The following is a 26,820-nucleotide window of genomic DNA, read 5'->3' as shown; positions in this document are numbered from 1 at the left end:
CGACACTTAATTAATTGCGCATCAAGCAGGCGACCAACTAATTAGCTAGCGCGCTGATAAATTAATTAACTTGAATATTGACAAGTTCTCTCGAATGAAAACACATTTGATTAAGTTGCCTCAAAATATATATACAATTAGTGTGCATGCGCGCATGGCATACGTACCTTGCACATATCATTTGTGCATATATTTCAATATATATCTGAACATATTTCTTTGGGATAAATATATATATTTCAATCTTTCTCCCTCGATCTATATATATATCGTTGGTGGCCAAAAAACACACTTATATATATATACGCATGCACTTTATGCGCAAAGGCGCGGGTGCCTCTAATAATGTGTGTGTGCACTCGATCGATGATCCCTGAACCTTAAACCCTAAAACCCTAATCCCTAATCCCTAATTATACCCTAAACGTACACCCTAAACACTAAACCCTAAACCCTAGACCCTAAACCCTAAACACTACACCCTAAACCCTAAACCCTAACCCTAAACCCTAAACCCTAAACATTAAACCCCAAACCCCAAACCCTAAACCCTAAACCCTAAACCCTAGACCCTAAACCCTAATTAATTAACCTTAACCCTAACCCTAACCCTAAAACCCTAGCTAGCTAATCCTAAACCCTAAACCCTAATTAAACCCTACATATATATATATATAGGCCAACGACACTTAATTGCGCATCAAGCAAGCGACCAACTAATTAGCGCTGATAAATTAATTAACTTGAATCTTGACAAGTTCTCTCGAATGAAAACACATTTGATTAAGTTGCCTCATAATATATATATATAATTAGTGTGCATGAGCGCATGGCATACCTTGCACATATCATTCGTGCATATATTTCAATATATATCTGAACATATTCTTGGGGATAAATATATATAGTTCAATCTCTCTCTCTCTCTCGATCTATATATATATCGTTGGTGGCCAAAAAACTCACTTATATATACACATGCACTTTATGCGCAAAGGCGCGGGTGCCTCTAATAATGTGTGTGTGCACTCTCGATCGTTGATCCCTAAACCTTAAACCCTAAAACCCTAATCCCTAATCCCTAATTATACCCTAAATGTACACCCTAAACACCCTAAACACTAGACCCTAAACCCTAGACCATAAACCCTAAATGTACACCCTAAACACCCTAAACACTAAACCCTAAACCCTAGATCCTAAACCCTAAACCCTAGACCGTAAACCCTAACCCTAAAACCCTAGCTAGCTAACCCTAAACCCTAAACCCTAATTAAACCCTACATATATATATATATAGGCCAATGACACTTAATTCCTCATCAAGTAGGCGACCAACTAATTAGCGCTGATAAATTAATTAACTTGATTTTTGACAAGTTCTCAATCTCGAATGAAAACACATTTGATTAAGTTGTCTCATAATATATATATAATTAGTGTGCATGTGCGCATGGCATACCTTGCATATCATTCGTGCATATATTTCAATACATGTTTGAAGATATTCTTGGGGATATATATATATTTCAATCTCTCTCTCTCGATCTATATATCGTTGGTGGCCAAGAAACACACTTATATATATACACATGCACTTTAATTTATTTGCCTCACAATATATATAATAAATATGCATGCATGGCCTAACCATGTATGCTTATATATGTGTTTAATTTGGAGATTTCAATCGCTCTCTCGCCGCTCTCTCGTTGGTGGCCAACAACACACACATGCACTTTGTGCGCAAAGGCATGTGCCTCTAATAATGTGTGCGCAGTCGATCGGTCTAGTTTTGATTAATCATAGCACACAAATATAGAAGTTGTATTTGAATCCACACAACCCTAATCTAAAACACATAGCCCCTAACATGGCCTAATTAACTGACCCCTTCTCTCTAGCTAATTAGTGGAAATTGCACAAAATCAAAAGGGGCCCCTCACTAATTATACATATATATCTAGATTGTGATAAACTTTTGCCCCATATTTGGTGGATGGGTGCATCTTGGCATGTAAAACAATTAATGTTTGCAAATGGCATTGTCAAAATTTATGTACAAATGATTTCTTTCCATCCAAAGTGCATAAAATGGGAGTTTTAATGAAGAAGGTACAAATAAAACAGCTCAACATGCCTCCACACCCCGATTTTCACGGGAAGTAGAGCATATTTAAAGGATAATTCCAGAGTTTTACTATTTTTCAAGCAACTTTGCTAATTTCCACCCACTCACATGACTTTATGTCGATTTAACGAAAATAGGGCGAATTTAAACTACATGGGCGGGATAGTTTGAATTGTGCGCGCGGCAAAGGGAACCGCCTATTCCTCAACCTTGTGCACGGCAAATTACACACGCAACTCCATTAAACACCACCTACCGGGCGGCCCGGCCGCATGACCCCCCACCCACCGCTACACAACTTATCCCCGTCCGTGCGAAGAGCTTCCCCTCCCCGTCCCGTCCGTGCGAAGAAGAAGCTTTTCCTCCCCGTCGTTCTTCTCGAGACGCACCGACGGTCAAGTTGATCCACGGTAGGGTTGCTATCTCTAGCTCAATCATGCATCGGGCAAGACGGCCTAACGATTTATATTTTCTTGATGCTGCTAAAAAAAATCGTCAGTATGCTCGAACTAATTGGCACTTTATAGTTTTCTGCTCGATTTGTCCTCGATCAATTTGTTCATTTGCGTGGGCATATAGAGTCAGTTCTGCACTCGATCCGTTAATTTGCTGAAATGCCATGGCAGAGATTTGTACACGATCTGTTTGCTAAAATGTCGATGGGCATTTTTTGTTTTGTACTCGACATGATTGCTGAAATGCATAATCATGTACTAGTATAGTTTTGTACTCGATGGATATACATTTCCTACTTCGCCTTAAATTAATCACCAACCATTGTATCTCATAATTAAACAGATGGACAAAACTTGGATACTGCATGGACACTTATGTTCCCCTTCATATATAAATGGTGTTCAACCCTTTATGGGGTTTATTAGAGCTCATGAAGGTCACGACCTGGACGTGTATTGCCCGCGCTGCACATGTATGAATGGTGAGAAGAGGCCTCACCATGTAGTGGAAGATCATTTACACATTTTTGGGATGGACCGCACATATGTTAGGTGGGTTTATCATGGTGAACCACATAATGATCCTTCAGCGGGAGAAGCAGATCTTGCTCATACTGTATGTGTGCTGGCATATGTAGTTAATTATTTATATTGATGATGCCGCTGTTTCGATCAATAGTTTGCATTGCTGTGCAAGGTTCTGTACTCAAATTTAACTTGTTGCAGATGGATGGACGGGAAGGAGAGAAAAAGCGCTTGCTTCAGGAACCGGGTTTCAGCTCTGGGACATGTCTTGTGCAGGATGAGAAGGTAAATATGTAAAACGGCATTTGTTCGAGGTTGCATCCCTTAGATGTTTGTCTAATCTGTTGATGTACTAATTGCGAAGCATAGAGTTGAAGAGGTCTCTCGGTTTGATGGGAGATTTGAAGATGAATCTCAGTTTGATGCACCTGTGGATGGTGCGATGACGGGCCTTTCATAGACGAAGGTCCTGCACAGAGATTATCCAGCCTACGAGAAGGAGGCCGTGGACCGAGTACACAGCTTTGCGTTGAAGTGGATGCACGCCCGAGAGATCATCGGTGGCGTCGGGTAGTCTCAAGACCACCCAGCCCTGATGCACTGTGGATGGTGCGATGACGAGCCTTTCATAGACGAAGGTCCTGCACCTGAGATTATCCAGCCTACAGAAGGAGGCCGTGGACCGAGTACACAGCTTTGCGTTGAAGCGGATGCACGCCCGAAGATCATCAGGGGCGTCCCGGTAGTCTCAGGACCACCTAGCCCTGATGCAAAATGTTGAGCTACTTTATGATTCGTACTCTTATGTTCTGGTGCTGTAGTATGTACTATCTTTGTTATGATTTGTACGCCTTTGGCGCTAGAACTATAATTAAGCATTCAGTGGATGATCGCGTTGCAAAATTTGACACCCACACAATCAGTTCATCGTATGAGTAGTAGCACAATTACTTCTACAGCCAGTCCTACCAGCGCATTAATTGGTAGCATGAAACACTTTCAGGCACTCCCTACGATTCATATTAATTGACTCAATTTTGTCTAGATATGGATGTATCTAGATGCATTTGTTAACTAGACTAACAAACTTGAGTCAGTTAATATGAATCGGTGTAAACCGCCCAAGTCCTCCAGCAGCTAGTTTATTGACTCTGGACTCCAAGCCTCTCGCGGCAAGCCATCGACGAAGCTTTGACCAGATCTTGGCCCGCTTTTTTTTTGCGAATAGCAAAGCTTTGACCAGTTCCTCTCTCGGGATACAGCACGCCGGTGAGCTTGCACGGTTGCCATGAGCACTTTCCGGCGGAACTTCCTCTGCAGCGCCCTCAAGCCGCCGCTGCGAGACAGCACGCAGTGCCTCGAGGTGGACGGAACGGACGAACTCGGGATCTCGGGCGGGGGTCCGCCTCGTCCGGAACGATCTCCAGCGGGTTAACGAGGACATGCATGGCGGCCAGGGGATTTGGGTATTTTTTGTTTTTGTTTGTTCATGGGATTTGGGGATTTTCGGATACGGTAGTAGGAACCGATGAAGAGGAAGGAACAGACCGCGTGCTTGGCGCGTGGCAGTGTGCTTGAATTTCGAATTTTTGTGAAATGTTTCATTTCCCGCTACAATTCGGGGTTTTCTTGACGCGCCAATGCGTCCCGCCGTGCGAGTTCAAGTGAATTTGGGGTGCCACACTATGGGCCCCGGTTTCCGTGAGACATGTAATGACTAGTCACATCAGTAAGTTCACTGTGTAATAAAATATGTTACCCCTCCCCTTTATGTAGCCCCCTTTGTCTCTCCCGATCGAGTGCCGACAGCCGACGGATGCAAGCCGCTAGCTCGATCCCCTCCTTTCGCTTCCACCGTCCAGGCATCCAGCTTGGAGGGGCAAGCTGCATCTAGACCAAGCGGATTAGGTAGTACTAGTAATGCTCTTTCCTTTCTCGAGATCGGTTCTTTTTTCCTCACCTCGATATCTTGCGCATCTACTATTTCCTATTACGGGCGAAGGGGTGTCTTTCTGGTCACCCTCGCGCTGGGAGTGATTGATGGGGGTGGGGGCGGGGGCTACCTTTGCTTGGATTGGGGTGTTCTTCCTTTATTTGTCGACATTTGCAACCTTTGTAGTTTCTGCAGATCCTCAATGTATCTTTTGTCGGCTTGTACGGAAAGGAAATACCTCGGTGGTGGTGGGGGGGCAATGGAGCGTAAGGCCACCACGCATGTGGGCGGTTGGCTGAGCACGAGCTGCGTCCCCAGCCCATAAAGCGGTACTCCGTTTGCTTATCCACTCGTCTGTCTGCATCCTCAATCTGTTCCTGTTACGGAAGATGCTTAAAGTAGCACATGTCTTCAGGTGTTTGTGCATAAAGCCTCTGTGACACCATGCTCTATATTCTCTGTATCAGGTTGGTACCTCCAGGTTCCGTGCTGAGGCTATGGGGAACGAGAATAGCGCCCCACCTGCTGCAGGAGCATGGCCCGATCTGCAGCACAAGAAGCGAAATGCCCTTTGCCCGAGCTGGGCAGGGACCGCCGAGGGGTAATTTTTTTAACCAACTTACCATGATGTAGTCTGAATCTGATACTCCCTCAGATCCAAATTAATTGACTCAACTATCTGTAGATACGGATGTATCTAGATGTGTTTTTAGCTCTAGATACTACTACCTCCATCCCAAAGCTTAGGGATTATTTTATTTTTAGAAAGTCAAACTATACCATGTTTGACTAAGCTTTTACCAAAAATCATTAACATGCAAAATACAAAATTAATATCATTAAATAGGTTGTGAAATATATTTTCCTACGGTATCTACACAATATTATATTTGTTGATAGAATGTTCTAAAATTTTGGTCAAACTTTACTTGCTTTGATTTCTCAAAAATAAATAAGCCTTAAGCTTTGGGATGGAGGTATCTAGACAAAGCTGAGTCAACTGGAGTAGTTTTTTTTGTCTGTCCATAGCTAGTGTTCATGGTGCAAAAGGCTAAGAGCATCCACTATATGCATCAGTCTATCTCATACAGTAATTCAATATCACTGCTGAGGTCTACCTTTTGTTTTGCTATTCATATGCAGACTGAAACTTTAGGGCCTTTACTCAAAAGGAAGATCAAAATTGCGGCTGATCAGGCTGCCAGTATGTTGATGTCACCTCCATCTTCTAAATGCCTCTACAAGCACAAGGCCACGCGCCCGCTGGGTGGTGATCTTTTAATGAATATAGTATATTTTCTTAATCCACAAAACATGCCTTGATTTTTGTCTGTTTATTGTCGGTTTTTTCTAATGCTTGCCAAAAGTTTACAACAACAACAACAACCAAGCCTTTCAGTCCCAAACAAGTTGGGGTAGGCTATAGTTGAAGCCCATAAGATCTCGAAGCCAAAATTTTAGAAACACCAAATTCGTTTGCTCACAATCATCATACAGTAATGTTCATCTACTCTCCAGTTCCCCTAACCCAACAAAAAATGATGTTAATTACGATTTTTAGATTAAAGGAGCACCATTAGGCACTGTTAATTATGATTTTGAGATTAAATGTCATTTGCAATTGCTAATTACAATTTTGAGGCAAATGATTAGTTTAACCTTGATCTGTTCCACTCTCCATTTTTCCCAACCGAAAAAAATGTAACCATTCCATTCCTCTGAAATGGAACCATTCCATTCCATTCCACGCTGTTTCAGAACCGAACACACCCTTGCATTGTTCTGAACTGTTGTCCATACACAGCCATACCCTTCCACTTACATCCAGCACTATATGCATCAGTCTGTCTCAGAGTCATTCAATATCACTGCTGAGATCTGTTCCCATTCTTATGCAGGCTGAAACTGCTGCGCCTTTACTCAAGTGGATGCAAAATGAGGCTGATGAGGCTGCTGTGAGGACGATGGTGCCGGCACCATCATCCGAAAACCTCTACAAGCACGAGGCCATGGGACAGCTGGGTGGTGACCTTTTAATGAATCTGGTATATTTTCTTAATCCACATACATGATTTTATTATTATCTGTTTAATTACTGTTGGCTTTGCCTAATGCTTACCAAAAGTTCAGAAACACTGCGTTTGCTTACAATCATCATACACTAATTTTTCACTTTTCAGTCTGTCTCATCCAGTATATAAACTGTTGAGTTCCGTTGGCTTCTTTTGTAATCATTTGCATTGTTGTCAACTGTTGTCTATGCACAACCCTATTCTTCCACTTACATCCCGCACTTTTTGCATCAGTCCATCTCATAGATTTATTAAATATCAATGATGAGTTATGTTGCTATTCATATGCAGGATGAAGCACGTGCCTCTACTCAAATGGATAAAAAATGATCCCGATGAGGCTGCTTTGTGAAGATGATGGTGCCGCCACCATCTTACGAAAACCTCCTCAAGCACAAGGCCACGGGCCATTGGGTGGTATCCTTTTTAAGCAGGTATATTTTCTTAATCCTCATACATGATTTGATTTGTCTGTTTATTGCCGGCTTTGTCTAATTATGCTTACCAATAGTTCAGAAACACACACAACCCTATTCTTCCACTTACATCCAGCACTATATGCATCAGTGTCTCATAGATTCATTTTATATATCACTGCTGATGTCTGTTGCTCTTCAATTTTCCTATGCTGTTGAAACTGCTAAGCCTTCATTGGTCAAAAGGATTGCAAGCTGCTGCGATGAGGCATCTGCAGGCTGCCACCAAGTTCTTGTCGGCCCCACCTTACGGATGCTTATATAAGCTCAAGTCCAAGGACCAGCCGGGCCGTAACCATCAAGGGTTCGGGTATATTTTCTTAAGCCACATATACATGCCATGATTTATTTACGATATTATCACCGGCTCTGTCTAATGCTTCTTGGAATTCGGAAACGCCAAATTAGCATGCTTATATTCATCATACACTAAATTTTGACTGTTCAGTTTGTAACATAGTGTTATGCACTCGCTTGTCAACATTTGCATTGCTCTGAACTATGCACTTTACACAACCTAATTCTTCCACTTACATTCAGCGCTACGCACCAGTAGTACCTCCCATGTTTCCTTCACCATCCCGATGCCGAGCTTGCGGGAATATGGCGGGCCCATGTACATACCCCGCATATAACACCTACTATGGCTCTATCTACCTTTCTAATAACTCCTTCACAGAGTTACGGGTATGTATTCTCAGTGGTTTAGCATGAATTGGCATATAGTAAAGTCTTGTTTTTAGTCTTCCTGCTTCTTACATTAGTATCAATTTTCACCGCATTGTACCTTGTGAACTTCGTCCAATGATTAACCAGATGTGTCCGCATGAAGGGTCTTTCACTATGCATGGCAATGGCAAATTGATGAACACCTACACGGTCTATGAGGTGTATGTCTACAAGACGCAGGCCATCACATATTTGTATGGACATGATTGGAGAAAGTTTGCTTTTGACTACGGTCTGAAGAAGGGCGACGAGCTGAGGATCGAAACTCAAACGGGCAGATATACGTAGCGCTTACAGAGTTGGAGACACTTCCAAATATATAATATGTAACTTTTTTGTACTCATATCCTTTGATTACTGCATTCTGAGCAGTTGTTCTAAACCATTCCCTCTGTTCTAGCTTGCTGGGTTTAACATGATCAAAGCTGCAGATCCCCTGATGGAACAGGAGCGGATGTCACAAAGGGCACCCACACCAGCACCGGCATCGGCTTCCCACTCTCCTGCATCAGCACCGGTTCCTGTACCAGCACCGTTTATTGCATCTACCCAGCAGGCCCCTACATCAGCATTGGTTCCTGTAGAGGCCCCATATAGTACACCGCCCGGGCTCTCACGCATCGACCTTTGGTTCCTCTAGCTGCACCATTTACTACACCTGCCCAACGAGTCTCCTGCATCGGCACCGGTTCCTCTAGAGGCACCGTTTATTGCACCTGCCCAGCAGTCTCCTGCATCGGCACCGGCTCGTGTACCAGCCCAGGCTCCTGCACCTGCCCCAGCCAGATCACCGAGGTCTCAGCTCATTGCTGTGGCCACCCGTGTGGTGACCAGGACGCATCTGAAGGCTATGTTCGTGAGTATATGACAGCATAACAACTCTTATCTTGATGTCTTCTCTGCTCAAAGTCTCACATGGTTCAGTCTTTAGTGCATTGGTGCCATTGACTAATTTTTGTTGGTATCTCTTGCTTTGAATCAGAAATTGCCTAAAAGTATCCCCAAGGATCTCAATGCTGGCCGAAGGGGCAAGATTTCCCTCGTCATGGAGAGTGAAGGTCTCACCGTGGAGGGACGGTACTCCGTCAGTCCCATAGATGGCCGCTTGGCTGTTACTTCCAGGTGGAAAAAGTTCATTGACGGTGCCAAACTTCGCATTGGATCAAAGTTGAAGGTCAAGATCTTTCGATGCCACTGTGACATGCTGGTCATCAAGTTTGCGGTTGTCTAGTTCTATTGTCCCATGAGCCCTTAGCAAATGCATTTGTAGTTATACTTATATAAGGTTATCTTATCTGAACTGCTAATTAGTTGTATGGGTGGTAAAACTCTGGCAAGCTTTTGCTCTTAGAAAGTATGTATGTATGATCAGCTATTATGATAACTAATGTTTGTGTTCATCTTAATTTCATTTCAGTTTTAGAAAAAAACTTAATTTCTATTTTGGCTGACCTGTTAGAGAACTATCAGATTGAATCCACAACATGATTCAAATATATTCATTACACCAAGCCACATGTCTTGACCTTGCTACACACTAGTTCCATTAATCAGTGCAAGAAGGCTTACCTGAGCTGCCTAAACCACGGTAGATCCGAATCCACCTTAGCTATCTAGCTAGAAATACAACCTTTGCAGAAAGAGGATTTGCAGTACGGGGAGGCTGACATTGGGGACCCATGAGCCAGCAGCGTCGTCAACGTTTTAAAGGCGGCAGGGGATCGAAACAAAAAAAGCCAAAAATCAGTTGGTAAACAAAATCCAAGAAATGAAACTTTTACCTTTCTGAGAGGATGACATGCGGGACCCATGAGGCAGCAGCATCCTCAACTATTCCAAGGCGGCAGGGGATCAAAATAAAAATAGGAAATAGCCAGAAATTAATTAGGGTAAAAAATAAATCTATCAAAGGAAACCTTTATTGTTCATAGAGGATGACATGTGGGACCGACCTGCCAGCTGCGTCGTTATGGTTTCAAAGGGGGCAGGGGATCAAAAGAAAAAGGCAAATAGCCAGAAATTAGGGGTAAAAAATAAATCCAACAAAGGAAACATTTATTGTTCATAGAGGATGACATGCGGGACCCATGAGCCAGCAGCTTCCTCAACATTTCAAAGTTGGCATGAGATTGAAAGAAAAAGGCAAGTGACCAAATATCAGGAGCCAAAAATAATCCAAGAAAAGAAAATTTATTGTACATAGAGGATGACATGCGGGTCCCATTTTGCAGCAGCGGTCTCAACATTTCCAAGGCGGCACAGGACCAAAAGAAAAATGAAGTAGCCAAAAATCAGGGGGTGAAAAAAATCCAAGAAAAGAAAGATTTCAATTGGGCTGCATCTGGACATCTGGGCCTTCGAACTATCCTGCTGTGCCTTTTGACTCGTACAATTTCAGCCCACTCCAAAACAGGAAAGTTCGGATTTTTCTAAAAAAAACAGGAAAGTCCTATGCTTCGCAAAAACACAAAACAAGGAGATTCAACATATAAGTTTGTTTATGTAAAAATAAAGATTTAATTTATCCGTTTGCAATAGCTCAGAGCGAAATACAATATTTATTGTATGCAAAATAATCAAGATATCACATGTTTCTTGTACGGGGAGGCTGACATCGGGGACCCATGAGCCAGCAGCGTCGTCAACATTTTAAAGGCGGCAGGGGATGGAAAGAAAAAGTAAACCAAAAATCTGTTGGTAAAAAATACAAGAAAAGAAACATTTTCGTTCTGAGAGGATGACATGCGGGACCCATGAGGCAGCAGCATCCTCAGCGTTTATTGTTCATAGAGGTTGACATGTGGGACCCGTGAGCCAGCAGCGCCCTGAACGTTTTAATGGCTTCTGGAGATCGAAAGAAAAAATAAGCAAAAAATAGTTTGGTCAACAAAATCCAAGAAAAGAAACATTTACCGTTACGAGAGGATGACATGCGGGACCCATGAGGCAGCGGCATCCTCAACGATTCCAAGGCGGCAGGGGATCAAAGGAAAAAAGGAAATATCCCGAAATTAATTAGGGGTTCAAAATAAATCCATCAAAGGAAACTTTTATTGTTCACAGAGGATGACATGTGGGACCGACCTGCCAACAGCATCCTCATCGTTTCAAAGGGGGCAGGAGATCAAAAGAAAAAGGCAAATAGCCAGAAATTAGGGGTCAAAAATAACTCCAAGAAAGGAAACTTTTATTGTTCGTAGCGGATGACATGCGGGACCCATGAGCCAGCAGCTTACTCAATGTTTCAAAGGCGGCATGAGATCGAAAGAAAAAGGCAAGTGACAAAATATCTGGAGCCAAAGATAATCCAAGAAAAAAACTTTATTGTACATAGAGGATGACATGCGGGTCCCAATTAGCAGCAGCGGTCTCAACGTTTCAAATGCGGCTTGAGATCAAAAGAAAAAGAAAGTTGATTGTACATAGAGGATGACATGCGGGTCCCATGAGTCAGCAGCTTACTCAACGTTTCCAAGGCGGCAGGGGATCAAAAGAAAAAGGAAATAGCCAAAAATCAGAGGGTGAAAAAAAACCAAGAAAATAAACTTTTATAGCACATAGAGGATGACATGCGGGTCCCATGAGCCAGCAGGGTCCTCAACGTGGCATGAGATCGAAAGAAAAAGGCAAGTGACCAAATACCAGGAGCCAAAAATAATTCAAGAAAAGAAACTTGATTGTACATAGAGGATGACATGCGGGTCCCAATTAGCGCGGTATCACCGTTTGAGAAGCGGCGAGGATCGAAAGAAAAAGGCAAGTGACCAAATATGAGGTGCCAAAATGAATCCAAGAAAAGAAAGTTTTATAGTAAATAGAGGATGACATGCGGGTCCCATTAGCCTGCAGGGTGCTCAACGTGTCATGGGAGCGAATGAAAAATACAAGTGACCAAATATCGGGGAGCCAAAAATAATTAAATAAAAGAGACTTGATTGTACATAGAGGATGACATGGGGGTCCCATTTAGCAGTAGCGGTATCACCGTTTGAGAGGCTGCACGGGATCGAAAGAAAAAGGCAAGTGACCAAATATCAGGAGCCAAAAATAATTCAAGAAAAGAAACTTGATTGTACATAGAGGATGACATGCGGGTCCCATTAAGCAGCAGCGGTATCACCGTTTGAGAGGCTGCACGGGATCGAAAGAAAAAGGCAAGTGACTAAATGTGAGGTTCCAAAAAAAATCCTAGAAAAGAAAGTTTTATAGTACATAGAGGATGACATGCGGGCCCCATTTAGCAGCAGCGGTCTCACCGTTTGAGAGGCGGCAGGGGATCGAAAGAAAAAGGTAAGTGACCAAATATGAGGTGCCAAAAAAATCCAAGAAAAGAAAGTTTTATAGTACATAGAGGATGACATGCGGGTCCCATTTAGCAGCAGCGGTATCACCGTTTAAGAGGCGGCAGGGGATCGAAAGAAAAAGGCAAGTGACCAAATTTGAGGTGCCAAAAAAACTCCAAGAAAAGAAAGTTGATTGCTCATAGAGGATGACATGCGGGTCCCATTTAGCAGCAGCGGTGTCAATGTTTCCAAGGCGGCAAGGGATCAAAAGAAAAAGGAAGTAGCCAGAAATCAGGGGGTCAAAAAAAATCCAAGAATAGAAAGAATTTTGGTTCATAGAGGATGACATGCGGGACCCATGATCCTGCATCGTAAACGGCTCGATCGGAGAGCGTTGAACGAGATGGCGCGATCGAGAAAAAAAACAATGCCAGAGAGGCTGCCATCTGGGCCCTACATCCCTCGGTGGTGCGGATTTGCGTTGACTCGGCCGGCGAACCCGAGAATTCGAGATGCACCACGTCCCGGGCCACCATACGCAACGTTTTGGCCGTATTCGTCGGGCTAGGTGGCCTCAAAAACGAGAAAAAAAAACATTTTGACATGCACAACGGACAGACCCAAAATCGTCGGCCATGGTACACCAGCAACCACGGCGCGACTTCAACTTCGTCGGCCATGGCAACTTTTCTTGTAGTGCCATAGTTCTACTTTTGTCTTCACCAAACAACAGAACACAATGTGTTCATCACAACATAGCCAACCGGAGTACCTAGTAGTGTAACTAGAGAAGTGAACCTATAGTTGATCAAGCCTTCAACTTTAACACAATAATACCCCCACATTATGTGTTGAGGAGCCACACCCATATATTTAAGAGTACCATCATGTAGACCACAAATGCATCAATGAAGAGAGGGGTATTACTTATAGACCACCTCTTTACAAAACAGTTGTAATTAGTAGACCACAAGTGCCTCGTTCATTAGCTATGAAATTACATACTATCAGTAGCTACAATGGCTGCAGGACCTGTTTCATAATTAAACATCACACTTGTTCCAATCCGGGGCGTTGGTGAAGTTTGGGATGAACCAAAGCGGTGTCTTTACCAGGTACCTATCTTTTTTTGTTTTGCATGTTTTCTCCAAGGCGTTGGTTTGGAAACCAACGGCGCAATCTTCACGATTCAGACTGAATCGGCATATTTCAGGCAGCTGCGAATTGCGAAGCCATGCTTCATTTGGCAAGGTGTAGACACAATTTCTTCTCGTCAGACATCCTGGGACAACATCTGCACCGCCTAATGGCAGCATAATCGGATAGTTCACTCCAAGGAAAAGAGAATATTTTCCAAGGTCATCCATCTTTTCCCATGGAATACCTTCATTTAACTTACTAGTGTCCTTCGTGAACACCAGGCAACCAAACCCAGAAGCATAGTTGCCAACAGTGCGACCATGATGAACATGACGATCAGAAGCAGTATGGCACACTTTACATGAATATTCCCTTTCATCAGCAATGCCCAGTGTATGGATCAGAAGAAGTCTAGAACCATCTATAGATCTTGCTAACCACCACACACCATAATCGACCTCGTGATCATGGCCAAGAGCATCATCAAGTGCACACCGCCATTCAAACACAATGGATGGTGGCTCTACGATCAGCGGAGGACCTGCTTGAAAACGAAATTACTGTTAAGAAGGGCATGTTTGGTTTGCACAAATCTGAAAACGTAAGAATTGGGAAAACGCATTAGGATTCAGATGGGATGATATAATGTCATTTCCATTCAATAATACAGCATATTGGTGTATTTGAGTACATCACATGGGAAACCAAAGGATTCATTTCAAGAAGTTCAAGTAGAGGTCAAAATCCAACATAATTCAATCTGAGAATAAAACTCCTAATTATACAATCCTCAAATTTGTCTATGGTAATCATCTTGAATAAAAAGTCTAAATACCAATGAAATTTCATCCGAAGCAAATACGCCCCAAGTCAGATCAGTCAGGTTCGAAAATTAATAAGTTTGTGCATTAAAATTATCTTTACAGCCATGAATAATGAAGCTCATCATACACTACGTCCGGAGGAAAATTACCAGCTTGCTGAGGTTTCCATGCATGAACAGTGCCAGTATGAGTTGTGGCAAACACAAGCCCATTGTGGAGAATTGCATCGCTGTAATTGTAAAAGATGTGGGACTTGGGCTCTGTAAGAACTGTCCATTCAGAATCAGCGCCGTAAAGGAGGGCAACTCTGATGTCAAAAACAGCAACAAGAGAGAAATTTGTGTACCCCCAGCATTTGTGGGAACTTGGCAAATATATATCTTGTGAAATATAATAGCACGAAGGTTGTGGTGGTATATATTTGGAATGTGGGTGGTTTCAAACGGCACAGGGAGAGGAATTTCACGGCGAGTGTAGACGTTGACAAGTTTCCATTTGCAAGCAGGAAAGCCAGTGTCAACCATGGCAACCCAATCTCCATTGGCACCTACCCACTGCTTACCCATACCGTCTGGCATCACAGCGTCGCAGGAGAACCTGTCGAGCGGCGTGAGCTTGCAATCCCGTGCTACCTTCGTCGGGTGAGAATGAAGAACACATGGGAGCCCAAACGGGAGAGAAACAGATAGAGTTGCACTATCATTTGCAGAGTCGAAAAATAGTTTGGACGAACCGACGAGGCTCGCGGCGGTGATGACGTCGCATCTTGTTACGAGTTCTTCAAGGGGACCTTCGGAAAAGACCTTCTGAAACTGTTCAGAGTCATCATTTTCCTTGTTCGATGCCACCATCGCAGGGCAGGGGGTGGGTCTATGAGGTTTGGGTTCAACTGATTGGAGTTTAATTTGGGTTCGATGGCGGCAGGTGGGGGGAAGATGAAGAACGGAGGCTCTCAAACTGGGCGGTGGAATTGATTCTAAAGCTGCATGGCGGCGGCACTGGCGCGTGCTATGGAAGGTGGTCTATTGGAGAGTGGGTGCGGGCGGGGGCGGAGGTAGACGATGGAGGTGAACCGAAATAGGGCAGGTGGGGGCGGGGCGCTTGACTTCGCTCCTCTACACTCTACAACATCTCCTCCTGTTTCTTGGAAAGTGTATAGACCCATAATAAAAAAGTCACTGTTCCCTCTGAAAAGGTGAAGAACAAGTCACTGGTCTAACGTGCAAATTTGGACATCCCAAGCTCTGTGTTGCCATGTCAATTCAATGTCCATGGCAGTATTTTGAATTTTGCGTGACCAAAAGAAGTACGCCTTGGCCTTTCACAATCGGGGTTTCTTAGGCCCTCCACAACGTTGCACATTTTCGGTGCCCAAACAACTTTTCAGGCTTTGGGCATCGGTGCCCTACGCTGCACAACCGGTGCCCCGATTTATTTTCAGGGAATCGAATCATCTACTCAGCTGTGGATAGAATACTACGTAGTATTATTTTCCTGCTCACCCGCAGCAAACCTTCCTCTATGCAGCTCCTTTCTCTGTCCACAGGTACACTGATGGTTAGCTGAATGGATTGTTTATCAAATGTGGGCTCACTTCCTTTCTGACAAGCGATGCTCTACGTTGTGACCTCGGTGCCTCAAATTTTTTATTTGGGATCGATGGTGACGTGTTAGCTTTTTCAGCAATTGGGCACCGGCTACATTGTGGAAGGCAGAGCAAGAACAATAGAAGAGCCAACAGCTGGCAAAAGTGCCACGTAGGCGGGCTATACTATACATTGTGGATGCTCAAGCGCCCACTATTGTCCTACTTCCTCTTGGCGTGATACTCCCTCCGTCCACAAATAAGTGGACGTGCGGGATTTTCAAGGTAAATTAGTACAGTAAAAGGAAAGAAAAAATGCATTGGAGCACTCGTATCTTAAGAAACACATGTACTCAACCACGGTTGTAAATTTTCTCGGCGCAAGACTTTTCCCCAGCAGTTGTGGCTTTCAGTTGTTCGTGGGTGTGGGGAGGAGCTCCGCCGCATCGGTAGAAAGCAAAAAGGAACGGCGGCTCTCGATCGTGCGGTGCACTCATAAATCACGCGCGACCCATTCCCTAATAATTAACAATGCATTGATGAGGGCTATCACTTCATCATCCAATAAAATGTAGTAACTATCGTAATAATATTGTCTCTTAAGCCATGTAGTACAGTGCAAGATGCTTTAGAGAAATAAACATCTATTTTATTGCTAATACACATGGTTATTTATTCTAGGCAAATGCCTACCGAAAGATGTAGGAATAGGAAAAATGTAGGATTGCAATGTCATGTCCACTCCAATCCTATAGGAATTCATAGAAACCAAACTTTGTTTGATTCCACCATAGGAAAAGTAAAGGATTCTTAAAAAGAGGCATGAGTAGATGTTTAACTTCCTATGGAATCTGTGCAAAGGAATCCTTAGGAAAAATTCCTATCGGAAACAATCCTACAAATCAAACAGCCAAGGATTCAATTCTACCAATTTCCTATGCAAATCCTTGGTGTTCACCCAATCCTCTCGAATACTCATCCAAAAAATGCACTAATACTTTGATGGGGAGTTTTTTTATTCTAGGCAAGAATAGAGGGTTTGCAGGGATCACTTGAGAAGTGTATTAACCAAAGAAGGCATAAGTAATACACCAACACACACTAACATGCCCTTAATGGATGTATCTCCATAAACTCCCTCTGTTCTTTATTACTACTACTAGTTTATGTACTTCTTAACTAATATGGGATAATCATGAAATATATTTTCTAACATTCAGCCAAAATATAGTGTTTCGACTTTCTAAAATACTGAAAAAGCTAGTAATTAAAAATATTTGAGCTAATAAATCTATGAAGTTTGAAAATATTTTGTATTCCGTCTGAAAGTTGTGTCACTTGGTGTGAGATTCACACAAAAATGATGAAAATATCAAACCTTCAAAATAATTGTAGTAATTCGACCGTTAAGTGCATTTCATAATTTTGGAAAATCGATTCTATTTGCAATTAAAACTAGTAGTTGGTGATCCCCGATCATCTGATTTGCTCTTAAACAGCTCAATCCTAAATTTGAACCTCCCTGCAACAGAACACGATAGTTGGTGGTTTGTGCGGAAAAAAAAATAGTTTAAATAAGTGTTTACGCAACGAAGGCAGCAATAAGCGGTAGTTTGAGCAATTTCCTCGTGTAAACAACATGTAGCGTCGAAGTAGTAGTACTAGGAGTACAGAAATCTTGTGTAATTTCTAGTTCTACACATTACTAGTGTCCACTGTTTGAGAGTTGATGGATCTTTTTTGTGTAATTCCAAATGTGAAGCAAGTCTCTGTATCTGTGAATGGGTCTAATTTTCAATCGAATGAGAATTAGCAAATTGATTTCTATGACAAAAGCATACAAAGCGATTAAAACCAACATACCCGCATTCGCCGCTGCTACCAGCATGCGATGCCTCCACGAGTGCATTGACGGCTGCTGCAAATCCTCGGAAGGCATCTAGGTCTTGCAGATTGTCGATTGCCGCTGTCCGGCTAAGCTTAACCAGCATAGCTGCCGCCAAAATATCTCGGATTTGGACCACAGGCAGAAGCTGATTGGGGTCGAAGGATTGCCTGATTCGGAATTTGAAGTACCAAGCCCTCGGCTCCGATGGTGGAAGTTTGGAACTCGGCCCGGCCAGAACCTCCCAAATCTGTGTGTGGCAGTGGATGCCCATCGGCATCCCCAATGCTGCCGACGCCGTGATGTGGTCGGTCGCACTTTGGTCCCCACTAAAGGCTGGGGCTGCAGCACGTCGCCGCCGCCCCCGACGTCCCCACGACGACATCGCCATGGAACGAGGCACTGAGTTTGTTGGCGAACCCGAAGCCCTGGATGGCACGTGCTTCTTCACAATGGAAGCATCCTCACCTGGCGAGGTTCGCCCCCGGCGCATGCCTCTGCTCCGACCAGCCCACTTTGCCGCTGCTGCCTGGGCTGCCGCCGATACCTGGGCCACCGCCGCTTCATGGGACCCCCTCCCTCCTCTCCCTCTCCTAGATCAAAGGGCGCCAGGAGTCTAGCCACAGCAAGACACAGAGCCGCCTGCTTCATCGCACACCAGTGGCACACAGATATTTGCGAGCTTTTAGCGCACACCCCTCCGAGGCTGAGTCGTGGAGCCTGGGTGCACGGGGCTAAGGCTGGAGGAATCGCCATGGGACGAGGGGTGTAGAGTGCTCGGGCAAGTACGGGAAAGGGGAAGTTTTGCATAACCTTATATGATCACATCAATGCTTCTCAAGGAGCCAAATACTGTATGAGAAACCGGAAAAGTTTGAACGTTTGAAAACTTTGCCGGCATAATGCATCCTTCCAATGCACGCCTACGTACCCAACGTATACGCCAGCTAAGGTAGAAAGCCAACTCAGTTGCTACTTTGTTGGAAAATGTACCATGGCTCAATCTCAGGTCACACACCCATGAAGCCAAGTTAACTCATCTATCAATTGTCACCCTCTTCATCCCACTATAGGTATAGTAAGGTTGCTTCGAGTTTGATCTTTTGTATTGTTTCTTGTAAGGTTCGTGAATAATCTAATAAAAAAAGTCGTGTGCATCCTTTGGATGCAGAAGCTCGGGCGATTTTTCCCCCATTTCAAAAAAAATCAATTGGTATATTTTGGCTATATTCAAAACTTTACTTTGTAGGTCATGCCATTCTACTACTCGCCTAACACTTTTTCTACGCGGGAAGGATACGAGCGATGCAACAAAAAGTAACACATTCGTCCCCCTCCCCCAGTGATTTATCCTAGATATGAAATCAAACTACAAGTGGTTCAAAAAGGCAATCGAAAAACATGGATTGTTCATCAGTTTGTACATAGCTAGGGAAAATACCAGAATGTCATATTAGTGTTTTAGAGAAGAGCCCTTCAAGTAGTTTGGCACCATGTTGGACACCGTCCAGCTTAATTCCACCCAAACATGATTTTTTTCGTTTGAATATGTCTAGACTTTGTTTATCATCTTCAATGCGTATTGTATGACATAAGAAGACTATGTGCTTTGGTTTTAATTTTTTGAATTTTTAATGCCCAATTGAATCTTGGTCAAATCCTAGGTTTGACCAAGATTTAAACAAGTTCAAAACATGAAAATGAAAAAGTAAGCCTGGATCCTTCTTAGTCACTCCAAAATGAATCTTTTGGAAGGTTTTTTAAATTTCCATGTTTGAAACCCAAAACCACTTCCCTTCATGCTTGACTTCATAAGACAGAGTTTAGGGTTAGGGTACGTAGATACATGATTTTTGTGGTTTGAATATGTCTAAAACTTGTTTAATTTATCAACTTGAATACTTATATGACATACGAAGAATATGTGCTTTGGTTTTTCATTTTCTTTATTTTTTCGATTTTTTATGCCGATTTGTATCTTGGTCAAATCCGAGATTTGACAAAGATTTTAAAAAGTTTAAAACATGGAAATGAAAAAGTAAGCATGGGTCCTTTTTAGTCACTCCAAAATGAAGCTTTTGGGAGGTTTTTTTTGAAATTTCCATGTTTGAAACCCAAAACCACTTCTCTTCATCCTTGACTTCCTAAGACAGAGTTTAGGGTTGTTAGGGGGTACGTAGATACATGCTTTTCTGCTATGAATATATATGTGTGGACCTTGTTAATCAACCTGAATGCTTACTATATGACATAAGAAGACTATGTCCTTTGGTTTTTCATTATTTTAATTTTTTGAATTTTTATGCCCATTTGTACGTATCTCTTGGTGAAATCCTAGGTTTGACCAAGATTTAAAACATGAAAACGAAAAAGTAAGCTTGGATCCTTCTTAATTAGTAACTTCAAAATGAAGCTTTAGGAAGGTTTTTGAAATTTCCATGTTTGAAACCCAAAACACCCTCTTCATGATTGACTTCATAAGACAAATCGAGTTTAGGGTTACCAGTAGATACATGATTTTCTAGTTTGAATATGTCTAGACCTTTGCTTTTATCAACTTGAATGCTTAATTAGTATATGACATAAGAAGATGTACTATGTGCATTGGATTTTCATTTTTTTGATTTGTTTTGAATTTTTATGCCCATTCAAATTTTGGTCAAATCATAGGTTTAACCAAGATTTAAACAAGTTTAAAACTTGAAAATGAAAAATTAAGCATGGATCCTTCTTATTAGTCACTCCAAAATGAAGCTTTTGGGAGGCTTTTCAAATGTCCATGTTTGAAACCCAAAACCACTTCTCTTCATGCTTGACTTCATAAGACATATGAGTTTAGGGTTAGGGGGTGTAGATACATGATTTTTCTGGTTTGAATAGGTCTATAACTTGTTTATCAAGTTGAATGGCTTACTATGTGACATAAGAAGACTATGTGCTTTGGTTTTTCATTTTTCGAAATTTTTTATGCCCATTTGAATCTTGGTCAAATCCTAGGTTTGAACAAGATTTAAACAAGTTTAAAACATGAAAATGAAAAAGTAAGCATGAATCCTTCTTAGTCACTCCGAAATGAAGCTTTTGGGAGGTTTTCGAAATTTCCATGTTTGAAAACCCAAACCACTTCTCTTCATGCTTGAGCTTGACTTCATAAGACAAAGTTTAGGGTTAGGGGGTATACATGTTTTTTCTGGTTTGAATATGGCTAGACATTGTTTATCAACTAGAATGCTTACTATATGACATAAGAAGACTATGTGCTTTGGTTTTTCATTTTTTCTGATTTTGTTCTGGATTTTTATGCCCATTTGAATCTTGGTTAAATCCTAGGTTTAACCAAGATTTAAACAAGTTAAAAACATGAAAATGAAAAGGTAAGCATGGATCCTTCTTAGTCACTCTAAAATGAATCTTTTGGGAGGTTCTTGAAATTTCCATGTTTGAAACCCAAAACCGCTTCTCTTCATGATTGACTTTATAAGACAGAGTTTAGTGTTAGGGGTAGATACATGATTTGTCTAGTTTGAATATGTCTAGACCTTGTTTATCAACTTGAATTCTTACTTTATGACATAAGAAGGCTATGTGCTTTGGTTTTTCATTTTTCTGATTTTTTTGAATTTTATGCCCATTAGAATCTTGGTCAAATACTAGCTAGGTTAATTTGACCAAGATTTAAACAAGTTTAAAACATGAAAATGAAAAGGTAAGCCTCGATCCTTCTTACTCACTCTAAAATTAAGCTTTTGGGAAGTTTTTGAAATTTCCATGTTTGAAACCAAAACCACTTCTCTTCATGCTTGACTTCATAAGACATAGTTAAGGGTTAGGGGGTAGATACATGATTTTTCTATTTTGAATATGTCTAGACCTTGTTCATCAACTTGAAGGCATACTATATATACATGACATAAGAAGGCTATGTGCTTTAGTTTTTTTGTTTTCACATTTTTTTGAATTTTATGCCCATTTGAATATTGGTCAAATACTAGCTAGGTTTGACCAAGATTTAAACAATTTTAAAACATGAAAATGAAAAGGCAAGCCTGGATCTTTTCCAGTCACTCTAAAATGAAGCTTTTGTGAGGTTCTTGAAATTTCCATGTTTGAAACCCATACGACTTCTCTTCATGCTAGACTTCATAAGATCGACCGAGTTTATGGTTAGGGGTAGATACATGATTTGTGTGGTTTGAACACATGTATAAACCTTGTTTATCAACTTGAATGCTTACTATATGACATAAGAAGACTATGTGCTTTTGTTTTCAATTATTCTAATTTTTTGAATTTTATGCCCATTTGAATCTTGGTCAAATCCTAGGTTTGACCAGGATTTAAACAAGTATAAAATACGAAAACGAAAAGGTAAGCCTGGATCCTTCTTAGTCACTCTAAAATGAAGCAGCTTTTGGGATGTTCTTGAAATTTCATGTTTGAAACCCAAAACCACTTGTCTTCATGATTGACTTCATAATTAAGATAGAGTTTAAGGTTAGGGGCAGATATATACATGATTTTCTTGTTTGAATATGTCTAGACCTTGTTTATCAACTTTAATGCCTTACTATACGACATAAAGAATTCTATGATCACCCGAGTTATTACACCAACAGGTCTGTCACTTACGTGTGGTGCCCATGCGTGAGGTCCCACACTTCACTGAGCACAAGTCACGTGCAGTAGGTACGTAAACTCCCGGCCATCTTCTTTGTCAAGAGAAGACGCATCAGGATGCGTATTGGAAGTCTCTGGGTCCTTCAGGATCCTTCGGTTGTCCCTCTCACAAAAAAAGAAATCTCTCTCATTCTCGGCCTCGCTCGACTCGCTCGCTCGCTCGCACCTCATGCTCACTGACAAAACCTGCACAACAGTCAACATCATCACCCGAAAAAGGGGAGACACTCCCTTCTTCTCTCCTTCCGAGTGATCCCTCTTGCTCCGAGTTTCACTCGACGGGCAAACACACAAGTGCTGCATAGTAATAATGAAAAAGTAGAAAAATCGACCTACGAATTTATGATTAAATAGGTTAATCTAGGGTTTGCCCACTACTACAGATCAAGTTCAAAAATATCCAACTACCGGTTCGATTTTGGGCTACTAATGTGCGTTGGTTTTTTATTTTTTTATTTTTTCTGAATGTTTATGCCCATTTGAATCTTGGTCAAATCCTATGTTTGACCAAGATTTAAACAAGCATAAACATGAAAATGAAAAGGTAAGCTTGGGTCCTTCTTAGTCACTCTAAAATTAAGCTTTTTGGATGTTTTTGAAATTTCCATGTTTGAAACCCAAAACCACTTATCTTCATGCCTGACTTTATAAGACAAAGTTAAGGGTTAGGGGGTAGATACATGCTTTTTCTGTTTTGAATATGTCTAGACCTTGTTCATCAACTTGAATGCTTACTATATGACATAAGAAGACTATATGTGCGTTGGTTTGTTATTTTTTGTTTTTTTCTGAATGTTTATGCCCATTTGAATCTTGGTCAAATCCTAGGTTTGACCAAGATTTAACCAAGTTTAAAACATAAAATGAAAAGGTAAGCCTGGATCCTTCTTAGTCATTCTAAAATGAAGCTTTTGGGGGGTTCTTGAAATCTCAATGTTTGAAACCCAAAACCACTTCTCTTCATGGTTGACTTCATAAGACAGAGTTTATGGTTTGGGGTATATACATGATTTGTCGGGTTTGAATATGTCTAGACATGCATGCTTGTTTATCAACTTGAATGCTTACTATATGACATAAGAAGACTATATGTGTGTTGGTCAAATCCTAGGTTTGACAAAGATTTAAACAAGTTTAAAATATGAAAATGAAAAGGTAATTAACCATGGGTCCTTCTTAGTCACTCTAAAATGAATCTTTTGGGAGGTTCTTGAAATTTCCATGTTTGAAACCCAAAACCACGTACTTCTCTTCATGATTGACTTCATAAGACAGAGTTTAGTGTTAGGGGTAGATACATGATTTGTTTAGTTTGAATATGTCTAGACCTTGTTTATCAACTTGAATTCTTACTTTATGACATAAGAAGGCTATGTGCTTTGGTTTTTTATTTTTTCATTTTTTTGAATTTTATGCCCATTTGAATCTTGGTCAAATACTAGCTAGGTTTGACTAAGATTTAAACAATTTTAAAACATGAAAATGAAAAGGCAAGCCTGGATCTTTTCTAGTCACTCTAAAATGAAGCTTTTGGGATGTTCTTGAAATTTCCATGTTTGAAACCCATACGACTTCTCTTCATGCTAGACTTCATAAGATCGACCGAGTTTATGGTTAGGGGATAGATACATGATTTGTCTGGTTTGAACACATGTATAAACCTTCTTACTCACTCTAAAATTAAGCTTTCGGGAGGTTTTTGAAATTTCCATGTTTGAAACCCAAAACCACTTCTCTTCATGCATGCTTGACTTCGTAAGACAGAGTTTAGGGTTAGGGGTAGATACATGCTTTTTCTGGTTTGAATATGTATAGACCTTGTTTATCAACTTGAATGCTTACTATATGACATAAGAAGGCTATATATGTGCTTTGGTTTTTCATTTTTTGATTTTTTTGATTTTTTTATGCCCATTAAAATCTTGGTCAAATCCTATGTTTGACCAAGATTTAAACAAGTTTAGAACATGAAAATGAAAAGGTAATCATGGATCTTTCTTAGTCACACTCTAGAATGAAGCTTTTGGGAGGTTTTTGAAATTTCCATGTTTGAAACCCAAAACCACTTCTTTTCATGCTTGACTTCATAAGACCGAGAGTTTAGGGTTAGGGGTAGAGATACATGATGTTTTTTGGTTTGAATATGTCTAGACCTTGTTTATCAACTAATGCTTTCTATATTACATAAGAAGGCTATGTTATTTGGTTTTTCATTTTTTCTGTTTATTTCTAATTGTTTATGCCCATTTGAATCTTGGTCAAATCCTAGGTTAATTTGACCAAGATTTAAACAAGTTTAAAACATGAAAATGAGAAGGTAAGCTTGGATCCTACTTAATCACACTAAAATGAAGCTTTTTGGGAGGTTTTTGAAAAATCCATGTTTGAAACCCAAACCACTTCTCTTCATGCTTGACTTCATAAGACAAATTTAGGGTTAGGAGTAGATACATATGAATTTTCTTGTTTGATATGTCTAGATATTGTTTATCAACTTGAATATGCTTACTATATATATATGACGTAAGAAGACTATGTGCTTTGGTTTTTTTCCTGAATTTTTATGCCCATTTGAATCTCAGTCAAATCCTATGTTTGACCAATATTTAAACAAGCTTAAAACATGAAAATGAAAAGGTAAGCTTGGATCCTTCTTAGTCCCTCTAAAATGAAGCTTTTGGGAAGTTTTTGAAATTTCCATGTCTGAAACCCAAAACCACTTCTCTTCATGCTTGACTTCATAATTAAGACAGAGTTAAGCGTTAGGGGGTAGATACATGCTTTTTATGTTATGAATATGTCTAGATCGGCCATGTTCATCAAGTTGAATGCTGCTTACTATATATGACATTAGAAGGCTATGTGCTTTGGTTTTTCATTTTTTTTTTTGATTTTTTTGAATTTTTAGGCCCATTTGAGTCTTGGTCAAATCCAAGATTTGACCAAGATTTAAACAAGTCGTTTAAAACATGAAAATGAAAAGGTAAGCCTGGATCCTTCTTAGTCACTCTAAAATGACGATTTGCGAGGGGTGTTCTTGAAATTAAGTTTGGGTCCTTCTTAGTCACTCTAAAATTAAGCTTTTGGGATGTTTTTGAAATTTCCATGTTTGAAACCCAAAACCATTTCTCTTCATGCTTGACTTCATAAGACATAGTTAAGGGTTAGGGGGTAGATACATGCTTTTATGTTTTGAATATGTCTAGACCTTGTTCATCAACTTGAATGCTTACTGTATATATATATATATGACATAAGAAGCTAGGCTATGTGCTTTGGTTTTCATTTTTTGATTTGTTTTGAATGTTTATGCCCATTTGAATATTGGTCAAATCCTAGGTTTGACCAAGATTTAAGCAAGTTTAAAACACATGAAAATGAAAAGGTAAGCATGGATCCTTCTTAGTCACTCTAAAATAAAGCTTTTGGGAGGTTCTTGAAATTTCCATGTTTGAAACCCAAAACCACTTCTCTTCATGATTGACTTCATAAGACAGAGTTTAGGGTTAGGGGTAGATATATACACGAGTTGTCTGGTTTGAATATATGTCTAGACCTTGTTTATCAACTTTAATGCTTACTATATATATGACATAAGAAGACTATATGTACTTTGGTTTTTCATTTTTTTTGATTTTTTTATTTTTCTACCCATTTGAATCTTGGTCAAATCCTAGGGTTGACCATGATTTAAACAAGTTTATAACATGAATTGAAAAGGTAACCATGGATCCTTCTTAGTCACTCTAAAATGAAGCTTTTGGGATGTGTGTCCTTGAAATTTCCATGTTTGAAACCCAAAACGACTTCTCTTCATGCTAGACTTCATAAGATCGACCGAGTTTAGGGTTAGGGGTAGATACATGATTTGTATGGCTTCAATATGTCCAAACCTTGTTAATTTATCAACTTGAATGCTTGCTATATGACATACGAAGACTATATGCTTTGGTTTTTCATTTTTATGATTTTTTATGAATTTTATGCCCATTTGAATCTTTTGGTCAATCCTAGGTTTGTCAAAGATTTAAACAAGTTCAAAATATGAAAATGAAAAGGTAAGCATGGATCCTTCTTAGTCACTCTAAAATAAAGCTTATGGGAG

Source organism: Lolium perenne, chromosome 6 (assembly GCF_019359855.2).
Source record: "Lolium perenne isolate Kyuss_39 chromosome 6, Kyuss_2.0, whole genome shotgun sequence".
Classification (NCBI taxonomy): Eukaryota; Viridiplantae; Streptophyta; class Magnoliopsida; order Poales; family Poaceae; genus Lolium; species Lolium perenne.
Note: the sequence above shows the minus strand (reverse complement) of the source record.